A 27023-nucleotide genomic window follows, 5' to 3' on the forward strand; every position below is an offset into this window, starting at 1 on the left:
ATCTTACGCTCAGACATGCCACTATTGATGATAAAAAGTATGTAAGTGCTTTCTTAGGCGGAAAGTCACGTTAAGATGTGAAAAGCTACCATAAAGGGAAATACAGTTTTACATGCCTGGTATTTGAAGTGATGCATTATCTACCGGCGTTTATGTTGCCAATACGTGTCATCCAGACACTTACTACAAATTTTGCTCGCAACAGGACATTAGATATTAGGTTTTCGGATAGATAACATGCTCTTCTGGAGACTACTTGTGGTCTATTTTGACAAAAGAGAAATGTGTCTCACGAGACAGATTACGGACTTAAGCAATTGTGTTTCAAATGTTTGTAGGTTTTTTGTGCCGAACATGCGTAGTACATGCTTCTTTAGATTTTCAGTTCTAGAAGTTAGTGATAATTTCATTTTACCATTTGCATGAACAAAAACAAAAGAGAGATTGTGAATTTATTAGCTTATGTAACGGAGGGAATTAGTCTCGCGGTGCTGGTTTCATATAATAAAGTATTGCAGCCCATTACTGATCTGCTTAAGAAACTGCTACAGTCAACGATACATGATTTATAACAATAAATAAACAAAGAATCCTTAAGCTAATGAAAGTTTGATGGACGATGTACTTGACAGGTATATGCAGACACGTGGATGTTCTACGCTACAATAACAGAATTTTCCACCAGGTACTGTAGACGTCACTGATACGTCACAGGTGTTACATTTGGCACAGCTACACCAGTCACAGTTAAAACATGTGTCAACGGGAAAGTATTGCAAGTTACACTTATAGGAAAAAAACATCTTTTCCCGAAACACAGCAAATTCACAATGATTATTTCAGATTGCTTATCTTTCAAATTTGTAGCAGGCAGCGAAGGCTCAGCACATTAATTATTGTGATAACGGACACTTGAAATGAGGGAAGTACTTAAATTGTATAGGTGGAGGCCCTCGTTGCTATGGATCAAGTTGACTACCGAATCCTAAAATGATGAGGCTAACGGCATTATCTAAACGTATGTGCAGTCTGTAGAATGACCAATAGAAATGCAGTCCTCGGCCGCTGTAGATTTCTTCTGGTTTCGGAGGCAATTGAAGTTTCATACCCTGTTGTTCTACAGTCTGCGTGGGACACCTCATTTAACTTTCATCACACTAGCACGGAATTACGTAGATTCCCTGAATTCGTGAAGGGGATCGTTCCTCGCAGTACCCAGATAGGCTACAGCGTTGGCTGTTTGCTGATAGACCATTTTCACTTGTGGTTTCTACTTGATGGTTGTGGCAAATAAAAATACTAAGTCGAGCCGTGGACTTTGCAATATCTGTTTACTTTTCCTGTGATTGGTCTGGTATTTTGGCTTCTAGAGTTTTGTCATCCTCATGGAGTGTGTATCGGTGTTCTCTGAATACAGACTGTACGTTTCCTAGGTGTTTTGAGAGGCTGCCAGTGTCAGAAACTGCATGGACTCTGTGTATCAAAGATTTAAGGAGGCTCATAGCCTGCAAACGATGGTAGAAGCTGCAGAAAATTAAACTGTATGGGTGGGCTAACGGAGAAGTTCGTGATCCTGTCTGATGATGCAAGTCAACGTACTTACACTGCTTAACATCGTAGGAATATCGAATATTCTGGCTTCAGATTCCATAACCGATAATTACAACGCCTCCACACGATCAAGTCTTGACATCTACATTGTTATTCCTTCAGTGAAACGTTTTCGGTTAACATTTGTAATCCCAATGTAACTCCGGTGACAGTCGAATGTTGTGCCTACGTTCATTGAGAGTCACAACAGATTATAGTATGTACATAATCAGCAGACGAAAGGGTTTTCTCAAGACACAAATTGTGAAGAGGTCACAACACCGTGAAGTTTCATTTATATCGTGACTGACACAAGCCACACTCTATTGTCTTTCTTGAATATTGTTCAGTTCAATCTATGTTACGAAACAGAGTACCTGAGAAGTTATTGTTAGAGTCGTTGCTAAGGTAACGTTTTGTTGTTAAGTGTCCTGCAAAGACACACACCAGGCTGAGACATGGCTCGCGGCAGTGCCACTTGCGAGAGGAGACATGGAGCGCGCATGGCCGGCGGCAGGGGACGGTGAGGTGTTGTTTGTGACCAATGATAGCAAAAGGACAGACATCAATTGTCCTCATGAGATTGCTTTTTACTTCAAGGTGTTGCCTGGTGTAATGAAATGATAAAAGCAGTTACCGTTTTATTTACGGTGTAAGGATTGTTCTTGAAACGAATCAGTTGACCACGTTGGCTGCTATTAGGGGCTGCGAGCTCTATTGCTTTTAATTGATCTCTACTTACTTCCCCTCTTACTTGTTATTACAAGGGCGTTTTTTATTGTCTAGGTGCACGCTGTATTAAGTTACCCTTTACATATTTGGTTCAAGGTCTAGTTCATTTTATGTGACTTTTTAAAGTGTTAGCATTACTCTAAGATTTATTTAATCCCATGTTTTTTAATGGAAATGTTTTTGAAGAGTCTTAAAAAACACTTTTTTCATTTGTGATGAGCGCACCTTGCAGTATTTTGAAAGAATTGTAAACCCATATATCGCTATATGTCTGATTATTTATGTGATTGAGAGTGTTACATGGAAGGAAAATCAAGTAGTATCACAATAGCCTCGTGTTAACGCTCTTTCAATCTTGTTAGTAAATTTGTATTTTATTTTCAGTTTACTAAATAACTCTTTGCTCGCTGCTCTTCATTCGCAGTGTTGAGTGGAAATAAGTTATTTAATAACCATAAATGTCTGCAGGGAAGCAAAACCTACATTATCAGTCGATATAATTAGTGAAATTGTTAAAGGATCCTACGGAAATGGAAAAATGATACAACATGAAGCTCCAGTCGGATATTTATGAAACCTGGAGACGTTAAAACTTGATTCCACCCACAACCGATACCCATCATCAACATTGTTATGTGTGATCCCCACGGGGAGGATACACATTTGCATTTGCTGCGGCATGGAAGGAAAAAGTCTCAGAATGTCATCTTGAGGAGCTTGCCGCGCTTGTATTTAGTGTTGTGTCACTTCTTGAAAGTTCTTGGAGGAAAGGTGTCTTCCCACCGCATCCCAGAGACTGTCTATGATGAAAAATCAGGGGACTGCTTATGATATTTAAGGATTCTTACTTACCTCTAGGCCCAAGTTAGATTAGATATTAGCTGGTGCCATCCTCCTCCCCCCCACCCCCCACTCCCTCCACCACCATTATCAGCATTATCGCCTAAACTTTAGAATGAAAAACAAGCATCTTTTAACACCATGATTTTAAAATTGCGAATGACTAATGATATTTTGTTTTCTGAATGTTTTATTCAATTGTGAACTAATGAGTCAATGAGTTAAACTAGTACTTCTTATGTGTAACGCCCTTTCTTTTATACAATAATGAAGCAGTTCTCGGTGCATTGCCAGTGCTATCTACGACTCCCTCATCCTCAGAGTGGGCAGACATTCGAAACACAACATGCTTCCTCTGCACCACTCCTCTTCGAAGAGTCACTTGCTTCACCTACACTCTGCACCTCCATTTAAAATCAACCACGTTAAATGTGTGCTTCATACTTATGCTTATTATATGTAGATTACTTGATTATTTTCTCACTCCGATTCCACCCGTCAGCTTTGACCAATGACGTAATGCGTGATGTTAGTCTGTCTGTGCCGTAGATTGGGGTTAATGAAAGTTAAATGATTTCTCTGGATTTCCTCGTTGTTGTTGTTGTTGTAGTCGTCAGTCCAGAGACTGGTTTGATGCAGTTCTCCATGCCCCTCTAGCGTGTGCAAAGTTCTCCATCTCCCAGTACCTACTGCAACCTACATCCTTCTGAATCTGTTTAGTGTATTCATCTCTTGGTCTCCAATACTAAACTGCCCTCCAATACTAAACTGGTGATCCCTTGATGTCTCAGAATATGCCCTAGCAACTGATCCCTTCTTCTATCAAGTTGTGCCACAAATTTCGCTTCTCCCCAATTCTATTGAATACCTTTTCATTAGTTATGTGATCTACCCATCTAATCTTCAGCATTCTTCTGTAGCGCCACATTTCGAAAGCTTCTATTCTCTTTTTGTCTAAACTATTTATCGTCCATGTTTCACTTCCATACATGGCTACACTCCAGACAAATACTTTCAGAAGAGTCCGCAGCTCGTGGTCGCGCGGTCGCGTTCTCGCTTCCTGCGCCCGGGTGCCGGGTTCGATTCCCGGCGGGGTCAGGGATTTTCTCTGTCTCTTGATGACTGGGTGTTGTGTGCTGTCCTTAGGTTAGTTAGGTTTAAGTAGTTCTAAGTTCTAGGGGACTGATGACCATAGATGTTAAGTCCCATAGTGCTCAGAGCCATATGAACCATTTTTTTTGAACTTTCAGAAACGACTTTCTGACACTTAAATCTATACTCGATGTTAACAAATTTCTCTTCTTCAGAAACGCTTGCCTTGCCATTTCCAGTCTACATTTTATATCCTCTACTTCGACCATCATCAGTTATTTTGCTCCCCAAATAGCAAAACTCATTTACTACTTTAAGCGTCTCATTTCCTAATCTAATACCCTCAGCATCACCCGATTTAATTCGACTACATTCAGTTATCCTCGTTTTGCTTTTGTTGATGTTCATCCTATATCCAAGACACTGAACGCTGCTCTTCCAGATCCTTTGCTGTCTCTGTCAGAGTTACAATGTCATCGGCGAACCTCAAAGTTCTTATTTCTTCTCCATGCATTTTAATTCCTACTCTGAATTTTTCTTTTGTTTCCTTTACTGCTTGCTCAATATATAGATTGAATAACATCGGGGATAGGCTACAACTGTCTCACTCCCTTCCCACCCACTGTTTCGTTTTCATGCCCCTCGACTCTTATAGCTGCCATCTGGTTTCTGTACAAATTGTAAATAGCCTTTCGCTTCCTGTATTTTACCTCTGCCACTTTCAGAATTTGAAAGAGAGTATTCCAGTCAACATTGTCAAAAGCTTTCTCTAAGTCTACAAATACTAGAAACGTTGGTCTGCCTTTCCATAGTCTATTTTCTAAGATAAGTCGTAGGGTCAGTATTGCCTCACGTGTTACAACATTTCTACGGAATCTAAACTTATCTTCCCCGAGGTCGGCTTCTACCAGTTTTTCCATTAGTCTGTAAAGAATTCGTGTTAGTATTTTGCAGCCGTGGCTTATTAAACTGACAGTTCGGTAATTTTCACATCTGTCAACACGTACTTTCTTTGGGATTGGAATTATTATATTCTTCTTGAAGTCTGAGGGTATTTCGCATGTCTCATACATCTTGCTCACCAGATGGTAGAGTTTTCTCAGGGTTGGCTCTCCCAAGGCTATCAGTAGTTCTAATGGGATGTTGTCTACTCGTTACGCACGTATATTAAAAATTCGATGTACATTGTTTTATTTTCATATCGTAATTTGTTTTCGGCACCTTTTGTTGATGAAAGTAATCGTGATTTATAAGATATTGATTCCTCATGCAATTGCTTTTCATTGTGGATGAGTGACTGGAGAATTTTGCAATTGCAGTATTTTTGGAAACCATAGGGTTTTGATAAATGTTCCATCATCACGAACTTCCGACGAATACATGTGGAGATGCAGAAAAAAATAATATGTGGAGGTTTATACGCAGGGGGACCTGGTTCGAAAGACAGAGGCTGAATTTAGAAGTAATAGTTATGTTAACCTCCTATTTTTGCTATCAATATTCTTCTAAGTCTGTCATGCACGAAACACGGGTTTCGTGTGACACTGTAGTTGACTGGTTTTCATTTTGTACAGAAGTCTATGGGGAATTTAATAAGTGTAAGGAATCATTGGGAGGGCCAGAGGTTACAGTTGAAGTAGATGAGTCACATTTTGGAAAGAGAAAGTACGAAAGGAGGCATGCCGTTGTTGGGCTTCGGATTTTTGGAGTATTAGTTTCTGGATGGGATTGTGCTAATGTTGTATTTAGGGTCGTACCAAATCTTACAAAGGAAGTGTTCACATCTTCAATTGTAGCATATGTGGAAGAAGGTTCCATAGTCATGTTGGATGGATATGCTTCTAACAAGGAGTTAGGTGGAAGGGGTTATCATCATTTGGTCGTGCACCGCAATATTCAGTTTAGAGATTACAAGACGGGAGCATGTACTTATACTACTTGTAAGAGGTCGATGAATAAGGAATTTGTTGCTAGCGTGCTCGAGCAGATGTAATTTCGATGGATTGCTCACTCGCTGCCTGCGATATGTAAGGTATAAGAGAATCTGAGACCAAAGAGCAGTGTTGACTGCAGTAGGAACTGTGTAGCAGTAGGAGTAAGTAGTTGGTAGCTAACAGTCTGGTGTATCGTGTTGGCTGGGCCGGTCGTGGTGGAGCGATGGCGGAGCCTGACCGTTGTAGTATAAGGTAAAAGCAGCCTCACGCATATGTAGTATTGTTATATCAAGTCCCATATAAATGTTTTAAAAATCTCTTAATAATAATCTTTGTCATAAAAAGTAACTTTTGACAACCATTCATTTCAATTTAAAGAATTTACTAATTTCTCCAATCCTTGGTCATCCCGATTATTGAAAGGAAAAATCAGTTGTTTCTTTTTATGCATGACAAATCTATCGGGCAGCATTGCACAGAGCTGCGCCAGAAAAATTTCTTATAGGAGCAGATATATACGCGTTATCCAGCGACCTAATTGAGGTAATATTTTTCAATTTATTCAGAATGAATTTTCAGGGCCATGACGCAGCACTGCTGACGTGCAAAATTTACCAGTTTAAATTCACAGTCAATTACTGAAAGGTTATAAGTGAACCACAATTTTTTATTGACAAATTAGTCACATTTTATTATTGATAGGTTACGCAATTTATCTGTTAGTAGGTTACGCTAAATGTCAATGCTATACATATTTTCACTGTTGGGTAGTTACGCTAAATGAGAATATTATTTAAATTATTTTTTTGCTGTTGGGAGGTTACGGAATAAATCTGTTGGAAGCTTACACTAAATGTGAATGATATAAATAATTATTGTTTTTACTGTTGGGAGGTTACGGAATTTATTTTGTGTGGAGGTTACATACTTTTTATATTACTGTACTGTGGATTTGCTACCTTTTTGGTTTCTCTGAGGGGAGGTTTTTCTGTCGTTTTTTTAATTTTTGGTTACAATGGTGGGGCGAGGGGTTTGGTGCGTCTTGCGCCGGGGGTTTATCTAATTGACTTGTGATATCATTTTTTTATTATTTTAAAATTTTGCGTCTGGTTGGGGGCGGGTGGTAGGGAAGAACTGATTTGGGTGGTGCCTCTTTCATGCCAGGCAGTTTGTGTTACTTATTAATTTTTTGATTTGTTATTCTGCGTATTTCGTTGTAGTTTAACCTCCTAACATTATTATTTCTTATTATGTCTTTATTTCGTTCTTCTTTTCAGCCTCTGTCTTTCACTTGTTTGGAAGTTTATATCTGGTAAGCTTCTTTCTACACACATCAAAGAAAGTTTTGCATCACCTCGGTTCCGAAATTTCCGCAACCTGTGCAGAAAATTGGAATAGAGATCAACGTAAACATCATTTCCGTCCTTTTTATTGCTCATGAAAACAACACATTGCATGTTGTACCACCATACAGCGAGACCTTCAGAGGTGGTGGTCCAGACTGCTGTACACACCGGTACCCCTAATACCCAGTAGCACGTTCTCTTGCATTGATGCATGCCCGTATTCGTCGTGCCATACTGTTCACAAGTTCATCAAGGGACTGTTGACCTAGAATGTCCCACTCCTCAAAGGCGATTCGGCGTAGATTCCTCAGAGTGGTTGGTGGATCATGTCGTCCATAAATAGCCCTTTTTAATCTATCCCAGGCATGTTCGATAGGGTTAATGTCTGGAGAACATGCTGGCCAGCACTGTCGAGCGATGTAGTTATCCTGCAGGAAGTCATTCACAAGATGTGCACGATCAGGGTGCGAATTGTCGTCAATGAAGACGAATGCCTCGCCAATATTCTGCTGATATGGTTGCACTATTGGTCGGAGGATGGCATTCACGTATCGTACAGCCGTTACTGGGCCCACCATGACCATCAGCAGCGTACGTCGGCCCCACATAATGTCACCCCAAAACATCAGGGAACCTCCACCTTGCTGCACTCGCTGGACAGTGTGTCTAAGGCGTTCAGCCTGACCGGGTTGCCTCCAAAGACGTCTCCGACGATTGTCTGGTTGAAGGCATACGCGGCACTCTTCGGTGAAGAGAACGTGATGCCAATGCTGAGCGGTCCATTCGGGATGTTGTTGGGCCCATCTGTACCGCGCTGCATGCAGTCGTCGTTGCAAAGATGGGCCTCGCCATGAACGTCGGAAGTGAAGTTGCGCATCATGCAGCCTATTTGCGCACAGTTTAAGTCGTAACACGACGTCCTGTGACTGCAAGAAAAGCATTATTCAACATGGTGGCGTTGCTGTCAGGATTTCGCTAAGTCATAATCCGTAGGTAGCGGTCATCCACTGCAGTAGTAGCCCCTGGCCGGCCTGAGCGAGGCATGTCAGCGACAGTTCCTGTTTCTCTTTATTGCCTCCATGTCAGAGTAACAATGCGGAGGCGGTCGAACCGTGGTATTTATCGTCTAGGCTTGGTTGAACTACAGACAACACGAGCTGTGTTCCTCCTTGCCGTAGAATGAGTGGAACTTGTCGGCTGTCGGACCCCCTCCGTATAATAGGTGCTGCTCATGCATGGTTGTTTACTACATCTTTGGGCGGGTTTAGTGACATCTTTGAACAGTCAAAGAGACTGTCTGTGATACAATATCCACAGTAAACGTCTACCTTCAGAAGGTCTGGGAACTGGGGTTATGCAAAACTGTTTTTGATATATGCATGCAGCCAATGTTATGTTTTCCTTTTCGATGTTTTTGCTATACTTCTCTTAATTTTGCTTTCATTCCTGATGTATCAATTTTACTGAGTGTTATTTTGGAACTACTATAGGTGGTGTCACTTTCGTGTAGTATAGTTATCGGTTACAAGATTTTATCATTTTTGCGTTTTATTTTTTTGAGTGTTCAGTAGTGTTTGTAAAGATTTTCATTTATTGAAATTCTAGTCGTATTCTGTAGTTCACTAAATATATCGTTTTTAAGTACTTTTCTCATGTGTTATAAGATTTTTGCGCTTGTAGTTGCTCTTTGTACTACCGCGAAACAGTAATGTTAGAGTCGGTAACTAGAAATGACCTATATAGGTTACTTCTAGTTACCGATTCCAACTATTCAATGGTTCAATGCTTAGATCGTTTCTGTAGTACGTGATGAAAATATTATGCAAAATCTGCACTCGTAATTGCTTTATGAAGTTTTGCGAAAAAGTTAGTAATATTGGACTCGATAACTAGAATTGACCTATACATGAGGTAAATTCTAGTTACCGATTCCATATATTCGAAAGTTCATTAACTGGATCCATATTTTTCCAGCAGTTATCTCAAATGAAATAAAATTTTTCCTCTCGTAATTGCTCTCTGAATTACCGCAAAACAGTTACAAGCACTGGAATCGGTAACTAGAACTGACCTCTTATATAGATGACTTCCGGTTACTGATTCCAACTATTCGATAGGTCGCATTTGATCCTTTTCTTCTATTCGATGGTTCATTAACTGGATCTTTTTTTGCTAGCAGGTATCTCAAATGTAATAAGATTTTTCCACTCGTAATTGTTCTCTGATTTACCGCGAAACTGCTACAAGCATTGGAATCGGTAACTAGAATTGATCTATATAGTAGGGAGAATCGATAATGGAATTGACCTACTATATACGTCAATTCTACGTACCGATTCCACCTATTCGCCATTTCATTAATTAGATCGCTTTTTCCAGGTCCTGTGTTAAATATAATTCCATTTCTGCACTCGTAGCTGTCTCTGAATTTCTACAGTGAAGTTAGTAATATTGGAATCTCTAACTAGAATTGACCTGTTATATAGGTCAATTCTAATTACCGATTCCAATATTTATTATTTTTTAATAGATTTCCGTTGCCATGGTTCCTGCTTTGTATAGGATTTACGGTGTTCGTTTCTCCATAGTTTATGTTAGTAATTCGTATTTGGTTTAACTGGCTTTGTTTTTCCGTTGATATTTTCTAATTTAATTTCTCCTCGCCAAAAACTCCAACTTTCCTGCGCTTCTCCCGTTTGAATCAATAAACAATATTAGAATTAACGTAATTTTGGAACAGGACGATTTCACCATGCGCTATACTGTGATGCAATTTATGGTTCCCTGTGCCCCTCACTCGCATAAATTACGATAATAATTCTAATTAGACACAAATTTCTTACACTCCTGTTCTTATTTAATGCGGTTATCTTCAATTCGTTTACAGGTAATTCGTGAGTAAATAATAATCGCGTTAAATGTAATATTTTATCGCATGCTATATTAGTTTGTTTACGAGTATGATCCGTTCCCTTGATAGATTGCTGATATGCAGCATCTTTGCATGAGTACGTCATTGGTCAAAGCCGACGAGTGGAATAGGACACTAGAATTCATCCCTTTTTATTTCTAACGCCCTTTCCTTCATAGAATGATGAATCAATTCTCTGTGCATTCCCAATACTATCTATGACTCTCTCATCCACAGCTTGGGTGGACACTCGAAATACAACATGCTTCCTCTGCAAGACTGCTCCCCCAAGAGTCACTTGCTTCACCTACACGCTGCACCTCTATTTAAAATCAACCTCGTTAAACTGTGTGCTTTATACTAATGCCTATTGTTTGTAAATTACTTGATTGCTGCCGCGCGTGTCAGCCGCGTGGTCTTAGGCGCCTTGCCACGGTTCGCACGGCTCCCCATGTCGGAGGTTCGAGTCCTCCCTCAGCCATGGATATGTGTGTTGTCCTTAGCGTAAGATAGTTTGAGTTAGATTAAGTAGTGTGTAAGCCTAGGGACCGCTGACCTCAGCAGTTTGGTCCCATAGGAAGTTACCACAAATTTCCAATTTTACTTGATTGCTGAACTCTTTACTTCTGAACTGGCACATATTGGAAGATTTCATGCTTCCGGTGCTTAGTGTGTGACCATTGCCACTATTACCAACAACAACAACAATAATAATAATAATAATAAAAATAACAATAATAATAAGTATAGGGTCTACAGTAGTGTAACAGCCGCTAAATACACTCCTGGAAATGGAAAAAAGAACACATTGACACCGATGTGTCAGACCCACCATACTTGCTCCGGAAACTGCGAGAGGGCTGTACAAGCAATGATCACACGCACGGCACAGGAACCGCGGTGTTGGCCGTCGAATGGCGCTAGCTGCGCAGCATTTGTGCACCGCCGCCGTCAGTGTCAGCCAGTTTGCTGTGGCATACGGAGCTCCATCGCAGTCTTTAACACTGGTAGCATGCCGCGACAGCGTGGACGTGAACCGTATGTGCAGTTGACGGATTTTGAGCGAGGGCGTATAGTGGGCATGCGGGAGGCCGGGTGGACGTACCGCCGAATTGCTCAACACGTGGGGCGTGAGGTCTCCATAGTACATCGATGTTGTCGCCAGTGGTCGGCGGAAGGTGCACGTGCCCGTCGACCTGGGACCGGACCGCAGCGACGCACGGATGCACGCCAAGACCGTAGGATCCTACGCAGTGCCGTAGGGGACCGCACCGCCACTTCCCAGCAAATTAGGGACACTGTTGCTCCTGGGGCATCGGCGAGGACCATTCGCAACCGTCTCCATGAAGCTGGGCTACGGTCCCGCACACCGTTAGGCCGTCTTCCGCTCACGCCCCAACATCGTGCAGCCCGCCTCCAGTGGTGTCGCGACAGGCGTGAATGGAGGGATGAATGGAGACGTGTCGTCTTCAGCGATGAGAGTCGCTTCTGCCTTGGTGCCAATGATGGTCGTATGCGTGTTTGGCGCCGTGCAGGTGAGCGCCACAATCAGGACTGCATACGACCGAGGCACACAGGGCCAACACCCGGCATCATGGTGTGGGGAGCGATCTCCTACACTGGCCGTACACCACTGGTGATCGTCGAGGGGACACTGAATAGTGCACGGTACATCCAAACCGTCATCGAACCCATCGTTGTACCATTCCTAGACCGGCAAGGGAACTTGCTGTTCCAACAGGACAATGCACGTCCGCATGTATCCCGTGCCACCCAACGTGCTCTAGAAGGTGTAAGTCAACTACCCTGGCCAGCAAGATCTCCGGATCTGTCCCCCATTGAGCATGTTTGGGACTGGATGAAGCGTCGTCTCACGCGGTCTGCACGTCCAGCACGACAAGATCTCCGGATCTGTCCCCCATTGAGCATGTTTGGGACTGGATGAAGCGTCGTCTCACGCGGTCTGCACGTCCAGCACGAACGCTGGTCCAACTGAGGCGCCAGGTGGAAATGGCATGGCAAGCCGTTCCACAGGACTACATCCAGCATCTCTACGATCGTCTCCATGGGAGAATAGCAGCCTGCATTGCTGCGAAAGGTGGATATACACTGTACTAGTGCCGACATTGTGCATGCTCTGTTGCCTGTGTCTATGTGCCTGTGGTTCTGTCAGTGTGATCATGTGATGTATCTGACCCCAGGAATGTGTCAATAAAGTTTCCCCTTCCTGGGACAATGAATTCACGGTGTTCTTATTTCAATTTCCAGAAGTGTAGTTAATCTTGTGATGTGCTCTCTATTACTGTTGCGAAGTGAGTAATAAAGCAATTTATAGTTTACTGCGGGAACTTCCTAGAAATGGAAGGAGGAATTTTCTTGGGGTATTAAGCATATGCGATACACATGTCTCAATTTTACTGTCACAGATGCGTGATATTACAAAAGTACAAAGTACGGATGTAGCAGGAAGACTATGTGAGGAAGATGATGACCATACATTCATTTCATTAGTGTAGCCTTCACCACATTGAATCACTCGTATTTATTGGTAATTTACGTAATCAGTTTTACAGTTTTACGAAACAGTGATAACAGTAATCCTCTCTTAAAAATAATTAATTTCGTGAGTGAAACTCATTGAACCTTCTGGTTTTTACCCCTCAGAAAATCACATTTTACCATCAGTAGGTCTACAAACCATGATTCCAGGTGTTGTGGAGGTATGGGTCTCTAGAATGGCACCTTTCTGTGACGTTTCACCAGGTTGTCTACGGACACGTTAGCGTCGATCTGGTCACCCCAAACAGGAGCGATATCTGTCACTAATTACTGTAAAATGCCACTGACTAACATAGTCGAATCTGGCTCTGGACTTTGCAAGTCTCTGTTGGTTGTGGTGCGGTTAGCATTGTTAAGCTACCGTAGGCTGACGTAGACTATCGTTACGTGAGCTTAGACTACGGTAGTTTCCTACTAGTTTTTGTCAGTTATGATCATAACCGCGTTACCTTTACGTTAGATGTGTTGCATACCTATCGGGCATTAGCTCATTTCGATCGCTTTGTTTGCATATACGATCAGTGTCTTATTAGATACTCCTAGAAACCGGTGGCAGTGAACTGTCTAAAAACTGAATGTGGATGTGTAAAAGGCGGTACAACATATTTTTGTTCTACATACACTACTGCCCATTAAAATTGCTACACCAAGAAGAAATGCAGATGATAAACGGATGTTCATTGGACAAACATATTATACTATAACTGACATGTGATTACATTTTCACACAATTCGGGTGCATAGATCCTGAGAAATCAGTACCCAGAACAACCACTTCTGGCCGTAATAACGGCTTTGATACGCCTGGGCATTGAGTCAAACAGAGCTTGTCTGGCGTGTACAGGTACAGCTGCCCATGCAGCTTCAACACGATACCACAGTTCATCAAGAATAGTGACTGGCGTATTGTGACGAGCCAGTTGCTCGGCCACCATTGACCAGACGTTTTCAATTGGTGAGAAATCAGGAGAATCTGCTAGCCAGGGCAGCAGTCGAACAGTTTCTCTATCCAGAAAGGCCCGTACAGGACCTGCAACATGCGGTCGTGCATTATCCTGCTGAAATGTAGGGTTTCGAAGGGATCGAATGAAGGATAGAGCCACGGGTCGTAACACATCTGAAATGTAACGTCCACTTTTCAAAGTGCCGTCAGTGCGAACAAGAGGTGACCGAGACGTGTAACCAATGGCAGCCCATACCATATCGCCGGGTGATACGCCAGTATGGCGATGACGAATACACGCTTCCAATGTGCTTTCACCGCGATGTCGCCAAACACGTATGCGACCATCATGATGCTGTAAACAGACCCTGGATTCATCCTAAAAATGACATTTTGACATTCGTGCACCCAGGTTCGTCGTTGAGTACACCATCGCAGGCGCTCCTGTCTGTGATGCAGCGCCAAGGGTAACCGCAGCCATGGTCTCCGAGCTGATAGTCCATGCTACTGCAAACGTCTTCGAACTGTTTGTGCAGATGATTGTTGTCTTACAAACGCCCCCATCAGTTGACTCAGGGATCGAGACGTGGCTGCACGATCCGTTACAGCCATGCGGATAAGATGCCTGTCATCTCGACTGCTAGAGATACGATAGCGTTGGGATCCAGCACGCTAACAGTCATTGGATCTCGACCAACGCGAGCAGCAATGTCGCGATACGATAAACCGCAATCGCGATAGGCTACAATCCGACCTTTATCAAAGTCGGAGACGTGATGGTACGAATTTCTCCTCCTTAGATGAGGCATCACAACAACGTTTCACCAGTCAACGCCGGTCAACTGCTGTTTGTGTATGAGAAATCGTTGGAAACTTTCCTCATGTCAGTACGTTGTAGTTGCCGCCACATGCGCCTACCTTGAATGAATGCTCTGAAAAGCTAATCATATGCATATCACAGCAGTTTCTTCCTGTCGGTTAAATTTCTGGTTTGTAGCACGCCATCTTCATGGTGTAGCAATTTTAATGGCCAGTAGTGTAGTTATCCTCATGTTGGTTACTTAAAAATAAACTGTATTTAAAGAAAATATTGAATTTGTCATTGTTTAATTCATTTTTTATTTATAAAGTGTTTATTTGTAACGTGAAACAGACAGATGCAGCAAATATAAAATAAATAAATACAGGTTCTTCATATAGGACTACAAAACGCAAGTTCCTTAAAAAAGCCAAAATTAAAAAGAAAATGAAAAATAAAATCATATCAAGTAGCTTCAATACTTCGTCGAGCTTACATAAAACATGTTTCTGCTATTGCAAAAAAAAATTTCTCACATATGAGCTATAAAAGGAAATTCTTTCCCATGATTATGATGAAAACGTTCTACTGAGTACATAATAAAAACAATAATTTTATATGATTAACTTTCTTCTTTTAAGAAATAATTTTATAGATTTTCTTGTGTTTGTGCATGGAATCTGTACTTGCCTCAAAAGTAATTGTTTTGGTTACATGAAAGCGCAGAAGTCACGAGAATAGTTCATTTTATTTTTGCTTACAAAACGCAGGTGGTATTTTGTAAGGATATAAAGTACGAACAGACACTAAACCATGCGCGGTTCTAATGAGCAAAACCTAGAAAAAATAAAGAAAAGTACTCGGTTCCCAGTTCCTTTCTCACACATTCGTTTCTTTCCCTCCCAATGATACTTGTACTACCGGTAATCCTACGATTTACTACGACATTTATGTACTGTACCAAAACTTCCGAACCGCGGTTTTAGTAGAGCGCAATTCTAGGTATGGTGTCAGCGGTAAAGAAAGCAAGGCGGTACGAGATGTTAAACCATCTATCACTAATCTGTTGACCACAGTTCACGGAGTCAGCCTGTAATTTCCGTCAGGATTTCAGCTGAAGTCCTCCGTCTAATCGTCAGAGATAGTGGAACAATCCTACATTTTTCTCGTATTGTAGTCCTTATCAAAGGTCGCTACCTATTTCCTTGCCACTGTGTTATCCTGGTTGATTAGTTTGGGACAGTCTGTTATCCTGAATCAGTCTCATCTCTCCTCGTTATGCAGTCAGTGCACTTCAGCCAGCTATTAGTGTGAACTGCTGGTAAGATGCTGCCATGTCCTTCATCTAAATGATGCAACATTTCTCAAAATCCTAGAGATGGCAAATTCACGTCCTCTTAAGATGCTGTGTTCGATCTGCACCTGAAAAGTTGCAGTAACTTTAGTACACTCGAAAACTGTCATGTATTCACACTTGTATAAATTCTATGCTGGAAATAACCTGAAATAAAGATGAAATTTTAATCAGAGTATCCTTATTTTTGAGTCCTCAGTCTTCTGATTGTCCTGCGCCAACCTCTTCATCTCGGAGAATCACTAGAAACCTACGTCCTCAGTTCTTGCTGGATATATTCCAGCTGGATGTGTTTCTGACTCCCTCTACGAGTTTTACTATCCACAGCTCCCTCCAGTACCGTAGAAATTATTCGCTGACTTCTTAACAGATGTCCTACCACCATGATCCTTCTTCCTGTCAGTGTTTTCCATACATTCCTTTCCTCTACGATTGTGCGGGGAACCTCCTTATTTCTTACCTTATCAGTCCACCTTATTTTCAACATTCTTCTGCAGCACGACATCTCAAACGCCTCGAGTCTCGTCTTTTCCGCTTTTTCCCATAGTCTACATGTCACTGTCATACTATGCTGCGCTCATAACCTACATTCTCGGAAATTTCTTTCTCAAATTAAGATCTATGTTTGATACTAGTAGACTTCTCTTGACTAGGAAAGCCCTTTACGCCAGTGCTAGACTCCTTTCGATGTCCTCCTTGCTACGTTCATCATGGATTATTTTGCTGCCTAGGCACCGAAATTTCTTAACTTCATATACTTCGTGATCACCAGTCCTGATGTTGAGTTTTTCACTGTTCTGATTTCTGCTACTTCTCATTACTTTCGTCTTTCTTCGATTTACTCTCAGGACATATATTTTACTCAGGCTCTTTATTCCATTCAGCTGATCCTGTAATAATTTCGCATACTTCGCTTTCACTGAGGATAGCAATGCCATCAGCGAATCTTATCAATCATAGGCTGTCACCTTGAATTTTGATTACACTCTTGAACCTTCCTTTTATTTCCGTCATTGATTCTTCGATGTACAGATTCAGTAGTAGGAGCGAAAGGGTATGTGCCTGTCTTACACCCTTTTTAATCCGAGCATTTCGTACTTGGTCTTCCACTCTTACTATTCTCTCTTGGTTCTTGTTCGTATTATATATTTCCTGTCTTTCCCTATAGCTTACCCATATTTTTTTCAGAATTTCGAACATCTTGCACCATTTTACATTGTCGAACGCTTCTTTCAGGTCGACAAATCATTTAAACGTGTCTTAATATTTTTGCTTAGTCTTGCTTTCATTACCAGCCGCAACGTCAGAATTGTCTCTTTGGTGCCTTCACCTTTCCTAAAGCCAAACTGATCGTCATCTAACACCTCCTCAATTCTCTTTCGCATACTTCTGTACATTATTCTTGTTAGGAACTTGAACGCATGAGTAGTTAAGCTGGTTGTGTGATAATTCTCGCACTTGTCGGCTCTTGCAATCTTCGGAATTGGGTAGATGACATTTTTCGAAAGTCAGATCGCATATCACACGACATACATTCTATACACCAACGTGATTAGTCGTTTTATTGCCACTTCCCCAAATGAGTTTAGAAATGCTGATGGAATGTCATCCATCCCTTCTGCCTTTTTTAAAGTCTTCCAGAGGTCTTTTAAATTCTGATTCTAATACTGGATCCCCTATCTCTTCTGTATCGACCCCTATGTCTTCTTCTATCATGCCATCAGACAAATCGTCCTCATCATCGGGGCCTTCAATGTATTCTTTCCAGCTGTCCGCTTTCTCCTCTGCATTTAACAATGGTATTCCCATTGCTCTCTTAATGTTACCACCATCGCTTTGAGTTTCAGCGAAGGTTGTTCTGACTTTCCCATGTGCTGAGTTATTCCTTCCGACAATCATTTATTTTTCTATTTCTTCATATTTTTCATTCGCCCATTTCGTCTTAGCTTCCTTTCACTTCCTGTTTATTTTATTGCGTAGTGACTTGTATTTCCGTATTCCTGAATTTCCTGGAACATTATTGTAATTCCTTCTTTTATCAATCAACTGAAGTTATCTTCTGTTATCCATGGTTTCTTTGCAGGTACCTCCCTACAGGCATGGAAATATAGCTTCCACGTTCGGCAGCCGACCAATTGTGATTCTTTACGCGGAAATCGACTCGGAGTGAGCCACAACGTGTCAGTGACCTTTCTGACAGGAAAACACGAATCTAGTCGCACAGCTGAAGCGACATCGTAGGCACGCAATCTAAATGTGAGTCCCGTATGATGAACGGTGTCAAAAGCCTTCTGGAAATCTAGAAATAAGGAATCAGTCTTAAAACCCCTGTCGATAGTGCTCATTAGGCGCGAATAAAGTTCTAGTTGTGATCCACAAGAGCAATATTTTCTAAATTCGTGGCGACTATATGTCAACATACAATCTTCTTCAAGGTAATTCATAATGTTCGGAGACAGCACATGTTCGATAAGCCTACTGCAAACTGACGTCAGTGACGTGGGTCTGTAATTAATCTGTTACCCTCACTTCCTTTCTTTAGCATTGGTGTAACCTGTGCAACTTTCCAGTCCTCTGGTATGGATTTTTCGACGAGCGAGTGGTTGTATTTGATTGCTAAGTATGGGCCTATTGTGTCAGCATAGTCTGAAAAGGTACGTAATTGCTATACTATCTGTATCGGAAGTCTTCCTCTATTAAATGATTTAAGCTGCTTCACTGCACAGAGAATATCTACTTCTAAGTTACTCATGTTTGCAGTGGCCAACTTTAAACATGTTTCAGTGAGTGAAGTGTGTTTTGTTATCTTTTGCCGTATTTTCGTTACAAATAGACAGTTTAGGCGCTTCAGTTTGGAACAGCGCGACCTCTACGTTCGCAGGTTCGTATCCTGCCTCGGGCATGGATGTGTGTGACGTCCTTAGGTTAGTAAGGTTTCAGTAGTTTAAAATTCTAGGAGACTAATGACTTCAGCAGTTAAGTCCCATAGTGCTCAGAGCCATTTGAACCATTTTTTGACTGTAAGCATAGTTGTCACTTTTGGACTAGTGGAAGTTGGTTTTCTGGTTGGGGTATCGTATAAATCGATTGAAATCTTTTATTGCCACTGAGCGAAGGCGTGTTATTCCGGTACAAATTCTTGGCTCTTTCCAGTCAAATACTAATAACGTGGGTGTGTGACAATGGGCTTCCAAACCACGAATGCTTAGAAAGAGATAACCAGGTCCTGAATTTCACTGATGACTAAGGGAAAACGGTTCTCTCATACTCTATCATACGTTTTCAGTTATAATTCTGTGACCATGTTATAGAATATAGGCCATTCTTTGATTTAAATTCTGAGGAAGACACTCCCAGCAGTGTTGAAACAAGGTTCTTCGTTAAAAATAGTGACCGAGGGCTGTTTTTCTTCCATTTGTAACTATTCACTGTCTCTGAACGTGCAGCCATGTACAAAAAAGAAATCCGCTTTAACTATGTTCATACAAATTTGTTCCAGCTGTGGGATTCGAAGAGGATAAGTCAATCGCATAGACGCGAATTACCGACCTCTTTTTGTCACACTGTCACGAAATTGTTGGAACCTTGAAAGGTCTCCGTTGGATTCCTTTCATGTTTAATTTCTTAAATCTGTTGCCATTTATGGAATAAATTCCTCTTCTAAATGTACTGTGGCGTTTCTGACTATCTGGGAGGAGACTGAGCAGTGGAACGTGTTACTTTTACACATAAACAAGAACGATCTGTCACACTACTACACTTTAAAGCACAGTTTATATGTAATTCTTATATGTAATTCATGTCACACAGTCTCATACGGAACCTACATCCGCTTTCTTTTATATACTGTATATGATAAGATACTGTCATCCCCCTTCCCTTTTGTGTGAGAGGATGAATAAGCATATGTATTTCTAGTTGCATGCTTGAGGGTAGCAGACAAGGCTGTCTGCTAGATAACAGTAGGACCAACGTCGGAACAGGTAGCTACGCTTCCTAAAAGCAAAGAGGTTTCTATCCTTAGTATGGTCCTGTCCGTCCGTTGTCATGTTGGTATAGGAAGCTGCCCCTCTGGCCACTTCCGTTGGTCTTTGTGAGCCACCCTCAGGAAGCACGCTCGGCAGTAGTGCAGTTGCAGTGTGGCCGTGGCGAGCGTCTGAAGTGGTAAGATCTCCGGCTAAGCGCGTGTCTGTTAAGTCCGTAGGAGAATGGATTTCTTAAGTTCAGCCTAACTGAAAATTTAATCACCTTTATTTCGGGTTTAGGTCTAAAATATCCGATGTTATTTTAAATTGCAGCGGAGTATAATTCTCGTGTGAAGTTCAGATTATTTTCCGGTAGTTGCTTTGTTACTACTTTGTGAGTAAAGTGGAACTACATGTTGATCAGTAACTCTAACTAAGATCAATCTTAAATGCGAATGCTTGTGTGATTATAACGTCTCGTCTTGACTATATTTTCAATATAGCAACTTTTCTTTATGTTCAGCCCACGTGGGGTGTACTTTGCGAGACCACTACCACGTGCTTATATAACTGTTTGACCCATCAGGTTAATAGTAAGACGTTAGTAACCAGTTCAAGGTTTTTCTTTTGTCAATTGCTTTTCGATCTAATTTATTTTAATTATCAAAATTATTGTGGAGTTGTACGCTTTGTGTAAACCAAGTTGACCACGTGAAGCATGTGGTGTAATCATCAAAGTAGCCCTCAGCTATTCTTTTTGCGAAGATTTCACAAAGAGTTAATATGAATTTAGTATACCAGTGTGTGGTAATTACATGACGGACAGGATTGTGGTATGAACGTAATTTCTTTGGGTAAAAACTGAATCTGTTGGTTGTGGTTAATTTCTTCTTGCTTATGTTTCAATGTTCTTCGTGTGTTATTTTATGAATGGAGTGTTGTATGTAGTCTCCCAATCTTGGCTCCATATTTTATGTGTTCCGTAAGATTACAATCTCACATTTTTTCAATCGTAAATAAGGCACCAGCTCAGTTATAACTCACGTATAATATGCTGAAATTTCAATGAACAATCTTAAAATAAATTTCCAAATATAAACTGATTTCTTTCTTTTTATTTAAATTCTCCTTTTTTATATATATATATTACCGGTTTTGTATGACTATTAAAAGATTATCATTAATGTTAGTCTGCTTGGTAAACCTAGACTAAATATCTGATGAAACAGTTGCCCAGTAATCCACGGTTAACGTCCCCAGACAGATCACGGCTTTTAACCCACTTTCATTGTCTATTAGCACCGATATCAGCATACCAAATTTAGAGTTACAACATTACAACCTCTCTGTCTGTACTTATCAAAGCTAAGAAAGAAGTTGACCTACTTTAAAAAAAAAAATATTCGGTTCCTGATGTTACGAAAGAGAGCGAAAGGCAGTATGCATATTTTCCACAATTTCAGTCTCGCAGAGTTTGCTCCTTCGTTCTGCCGGCGCTACTTTCGTTTAGTAGGCGATAATCTGCTTTGCCCACTGAATGCAATTCCAAACGAACGTCCAGAATCACCATAACAACAGTAGAAGGCCTGGAATCCAACACTTCGTGAGTGGCGTTTGTCGTTGCATATTTGACCAGCTAGCCGGTGGGATTCCCGCCGCAGCGTTTCATTAGCTGCTCCGGCCCACATCTGTTCCAGTGCGGTTGCCAAACAATGCGCAATGAGTCTGTCCATCGTGGACGGCTACATGCAGCTGCGCGCAGACAAGCGAACAAACCCACACCGCGTTTCGCGCTTTCTGTTAGCGAGGTAGCACACAGTCCGTAATCAGCTACATCGCTGACGAACATTTCATTTCACGGTTCAGTCAACAAGAACAGAGGACGTACGTCTGTCTAGGGGGTTGTACCTCAATGACCCACTGTCATTAAGCCTACGGATTTGCTGAAAGCTGAACATCCTGCAGACGCCTTTCAACAAGCGTTACAGTAACTGAGTTTACATCAGCAGGCTGACAGTTTGTACCAGTGAGGTGTTTAAGCTTTGGACCTCACCTCCGTGGTCAACATTATGTCACCATCTAGTGTGCCAAACGGCATTTTAAAAGCTTCTGCTGCTGGAGAAATCTTTCAATGGGCCGAAGCACCAAGCGCAGACAAGGAGTAACAAATAATAAGAGCCATTATCCACATGGCAGTCTCAACCACGATTTAAAGTACAGGGTGATCAAAAAGTCAATATAAATTTGAAAACTTAATAAACCAAATAAACCACAGAATAATATAAATAGAGAGGTAAAAATTGACACAAATGCTTGGAAAGACATGGGGTTTTATTAGAACAAAAAAAGTTCACAAAATGTCCGAAAGATGGCGCTGGACAGCAAAACTGCTACTGTGACGGGTGAAAAGTATGTCGATATGTTACAGAATCGCATAATCCCCAACCAGGCTGATAAACACCGGCTGGAACGTACGATGTTTACGCAGGATGGTGCTCCACCCCACATTGCTAGACGCGTGAAAGATCTCTTGGCGCGTCGTTTTGTGATGATCGTGTGCCCAGCCGCCACTTTCGTCATGCTTGGCCTCCCAGGTCCCCAGACCTCAGTCCGTGCGATTATTGGCTTTGGTCGCAAGTGTATCGTGATCGACCGACATCTCTAGGGATGCCGAAAGACAACATCCGACGCCAATGCCTCACCATAACTCCGGACATGCTTTACAGTGCTGTTCACAACATTATTCCTCGACTACAGCTATTGTTGAGGAATGATGGTGGACATATTGAGCATTTCCTGTAAATAACATCATCTTTGCTTTGTCTTACTTTGTTATGCTAATTATTGCTATTCTGATCAGAAGAAGCGCCATCTGTCGGACATTTTTTGAACGTTTGTATCTTTTTGGTTCTAATAAAATCCCATGTCATTCCAAGCATGTATGTCAATTTGTACCTCTCTATCTACATTATTCCGTGATTTATTCAGTTTTCAAATTTATACTGACTTTTTGATCACCCGGTATTTTGATAATCTTCCTACTTTCCGTGCTTGCTAAGAAGAATTGAAGACAAATACAAACTTAGATTAATTATGTTTTTCTTTGGTAAAGCAGTACATGAAACGAGTGGATAGCGGTTAAAAACGGCAACATAAAAAGAAATCTATATGAGTTGTGCCTGTTCTTTCGGACATATGGATATATACATACGCCGTATATTCTTTCATTGCCAGAATGCGGCAGAGATCGGAATCTCTTCGTTCTGAAGGTATGAAAAGAACTAGTTGTTTCGAAACATTTAAAGCAAGGGACACAAGATTATAACAACAGAAACCACGGGAAAAGAGAGACTGTACAGTAGATATAACTGTATGAACATAAATGGTAACGTATCGAGACAATTTTAGGAAAACAAAGCTAATCAAACAATGTCTAGCATAAGGGGGGATTTATCTAAAATTTGTTGAAATGTTTTAAGTTAGGAAGTGTGGAAACTATATTTATTGGTATCTCTATGGGATTGCAGCTTCAACTTTCCGTTCATTGTCGTTTACCTAAATGAACGTGGAAAACCACCTAAAAACCATACGTATGCTGGCCGATGTACTAGTCGGTGTTCGCTAATCCACCACGGGGATTCGGTCCGGAACTCTAATAGGTCTGTCTCGTACGTTAGAACACTGTGCGTTACGCTATACGAGTAGGTATTGACTCCTCAGTGAAGTGAATAAAATATTCACGTGGTAAATCTATACACTGTCCGTACAAAGCAATGAAGGAATTCAGCCTGTGGAGAAAACGGCTCCCAGCTGTGTATATCGCGAGATAATAGACCGTGTATTTATAGGAGATTTGACGTCTCATTATTTTGTCCCAGAAGAACTCGTTTTAATTAGAATTGTGTGGGCGTGGCGAATGTGATTCCATCTAGTCACTAGACTGACCAAATTACTCAAGATTCTGTTACTAATCCAGTAAACGCTGTAAGATTGGACTATACATCTTTTCACTTGTCCCTGTGATCATCAACAGCCAAGTTATTAATTCGTGAAAGTGTGGCAACATGACTAAGTATGATGTTAACATAGCTTGCGTGGCGAGACAGCTGTTATATTGAATTTGCCCTCCCCGCGAAGCTTAGACCAATGCTGAACAAGCAGCTTTTATTCTATTGGTTGGTGCCCAGGAACAAATGGCGAACGCCGCGATTTACGCGCGCGAGTATGCAAACTCACTCTAAAAATAACGCTGCAGACGCATTTGTAACACATCCCTTGAAAAGGCATACAAAGTGCACATAACTGCAGCAGCATTAGTTTAAAAGAAAGATAGTTTGAGTAAAAGAAAAATACTTTCGACAAATGGTACGTCAACAAGCTACACTGAAAGTTAATAGTTCATTTCCAGCAATTTTACTTGCGTAGCAAAAGTTAAGGAAAGGAAAAGAAAGAAAATAGTTTTATAGTGAGACAGATGACTTACAGTCTGAAGCGCTAAATTCTGTTAGCCTTTAAGTGGGGAGAGCGCACAGCAGAGCAGCTTATCTGTTCGCTGTTGGCGGGGCGTGGTGGCGTGTTGATGACAGCGGCGGCTTGCAATGCTGAAGATGAAATTACTACAGCAACTCCGTTTTTCATTACGCACTGCTACGGTAATTCGAATCCTTAGTAGGTAAGTCCCACGATTCACTGTCTCGGCAAGTTTCTGCGCCTCAAATGGATAACGCGCTTCCCGCCATACTGTCGCATACACACTAACTCACTGAGTAGCATTTCCTCACTGTCACAGACCATAGATAATGTACTCACTGTATATCGCTGTTCAACTGTCACTTTCGATATCGCTCTCTGTGCTTGCAAGTTTGCGATTTACATACCAGTTCTTCACAACACTGTTAATATTATATTACATACGTAGATAAAAGCCGGCCGGAGTGGCCGAGCGGTTCTAGGCGCTACAGACCGGAACAGCGCTGCTGCTACGGTCGCAGGTTCGAATCCTGCCTCGGGCATGAATGTGTGTGATGTCCTTAGGTTAGTTAGGTTTAAGTAGTTCTAAGTTCTAGGGGACTGATGACCTCAGAAGTTAAGTCCCATAGTTCTCAGAGCCATTTGAACCATTTTGAACGTAGATAAAATAAACAAAAGAATTTAAGTATTTTAAACATAGCTGCACAACAGCAACGGTTCCACGTAATAAAATTATAAACAGCCGACCAGTTGCAATGGATAAGGAAATCTTTACCTAGGTTTCAACAAATTTAAATTTGTCTTCTTCAGAAGGTGGCAATTTTACATTAGAATGGACTGATGTATCATCGTCGTTTTTACAAATATCTGCATAGATCCATTTGTCCAAATTAAAATATAGCCCTGAAAATAGGGTTTGTCATGTAAATGTAAATTAGTACATGGATGTTGTAGAGCTCACATCAGTCCATACTAATGTAAAATTGCCACCTTCTGAAGAAGACAAATTTAAATTTGTTGAAACCTAGGTAAAGATTTCTTTATCCATTGCAACTGGTCGGCTGTTTATAATTTTATTAAAAGAATTTAAAGTCTTTCCATATTCAAAGAATAGTAATTACACATATTTGTCCATTAGAGGGAAATAAATAAATTGCAGTTACATTCTTACATTATTAAGCAACACAGCTATGCGACTCCATCAAAGATATGAATACGTAGTCTAAGAAAGCGAAAAAAAGTCAGAAAAAAGATAAGAAAATTTACGTATCGCTAATAGCTATATCTTCACAAACAGATGAAAATCATGTAATGGCGCCACTGAGTGGTTCCTGTTGATACGTAGGCGACAATCGTCGCCATCTAAGATAGTTGTCCGCAGCGTAATAATTCCAATCACGATGTAAAAATCTCTATACTTAAATGGAAATGTCCTGGCTGATTAAATGCTTCATCATCGTGTGTAGTTCGAACCCTATGGATAGGAACTTGAAATTTGGAGAGGTTGCTGATCATGCAGTATAGGCATAATTTAAGAAGGGATTTTCCAAAATTAGGGGATGAAGGGCTTTTTGAAAATAAATCACTGTTAATGAACTACTAAAACATTTTTAAGCTACATCTTCGAAAACAGGTACTTGACTCTTCAGTTAGAAATAAAAAAAAAAAAAAACGTGTTTCAGTGTTTTCGGAAATTCAGCTCCTAAGGGGTGAAATAGGGGATGAAAAGTTTTATGGAAGTTTTTCATTATGAACGAAGAATCACTTTTTGGTCGGAAGTACATTTGGAAAAGAACATGCTACCATGGCCTTAATTAGCGTGAAACGTTTATAAGGTGCTTAAGTTTATGAACTAACTGAAAGAAAGCCATTTAACAGTCACGGCAACTAATTGGCTTCGTCGGAATTGTATAGAAAGAGAAATGGAACTTTGATTTATTAATTTTTCAGTGGATCTAAAACATGTCTATAAAATCATTTTTGTTGTTGTTGTAATTACTAGTCACATTAATCATTACCGATAGCAAAATAGATAACACGTTTGAATACGATTCCATGTGGAGGAATATTCGTTTGAGATTAGGACATTCAATACCGGGTTTAATACTGGCGCCAATAACAATGGAACCACTTATCCCATTTGTCTCTTTCATTTTTTGACTTCTTATATCAAATTAAATAAAAACCCATTGGAATACTTTAATTATACAGAGACCGGCAGTCATGTAAAGGATCACTAACACTTTACGGTTTGTGGATTTACACATGAGCAATGGGCGAAACAAGGTATAAATTCGATAAAGAAATTTAAAAAATCTGTGCAAACTATACATTCTATTGGAGCGAAGCAGCGGGCGCTAAGCTAGCTCATTATTTGAGACTTAATCCTCTACATTTTTCTCGGTATCTAGCACCTACTTCCACCTGCAAAACTGCATTACTTCGATGAACAAATAGAAGTGAATGAAAATTATTTTATAAACGTTTC

The sequence above is a fragment of the Schistocerca cancellata genome, chromosome 3 (genome assembly GCF_023864275.1).
Source record: "Schistocerca cancellata isolate TAMUIC-IGC-003103 chromosome 3, iqSchCanc2.1, whole genome shotgun sequence".
NCBI classification, from domain to species: domain Eukaryota; kingdom Metazoa; phylum Arthropoda; class Insecta; order Orthoptera; family Acrididae; genus Schistocerca; species Schistocerca cancellata.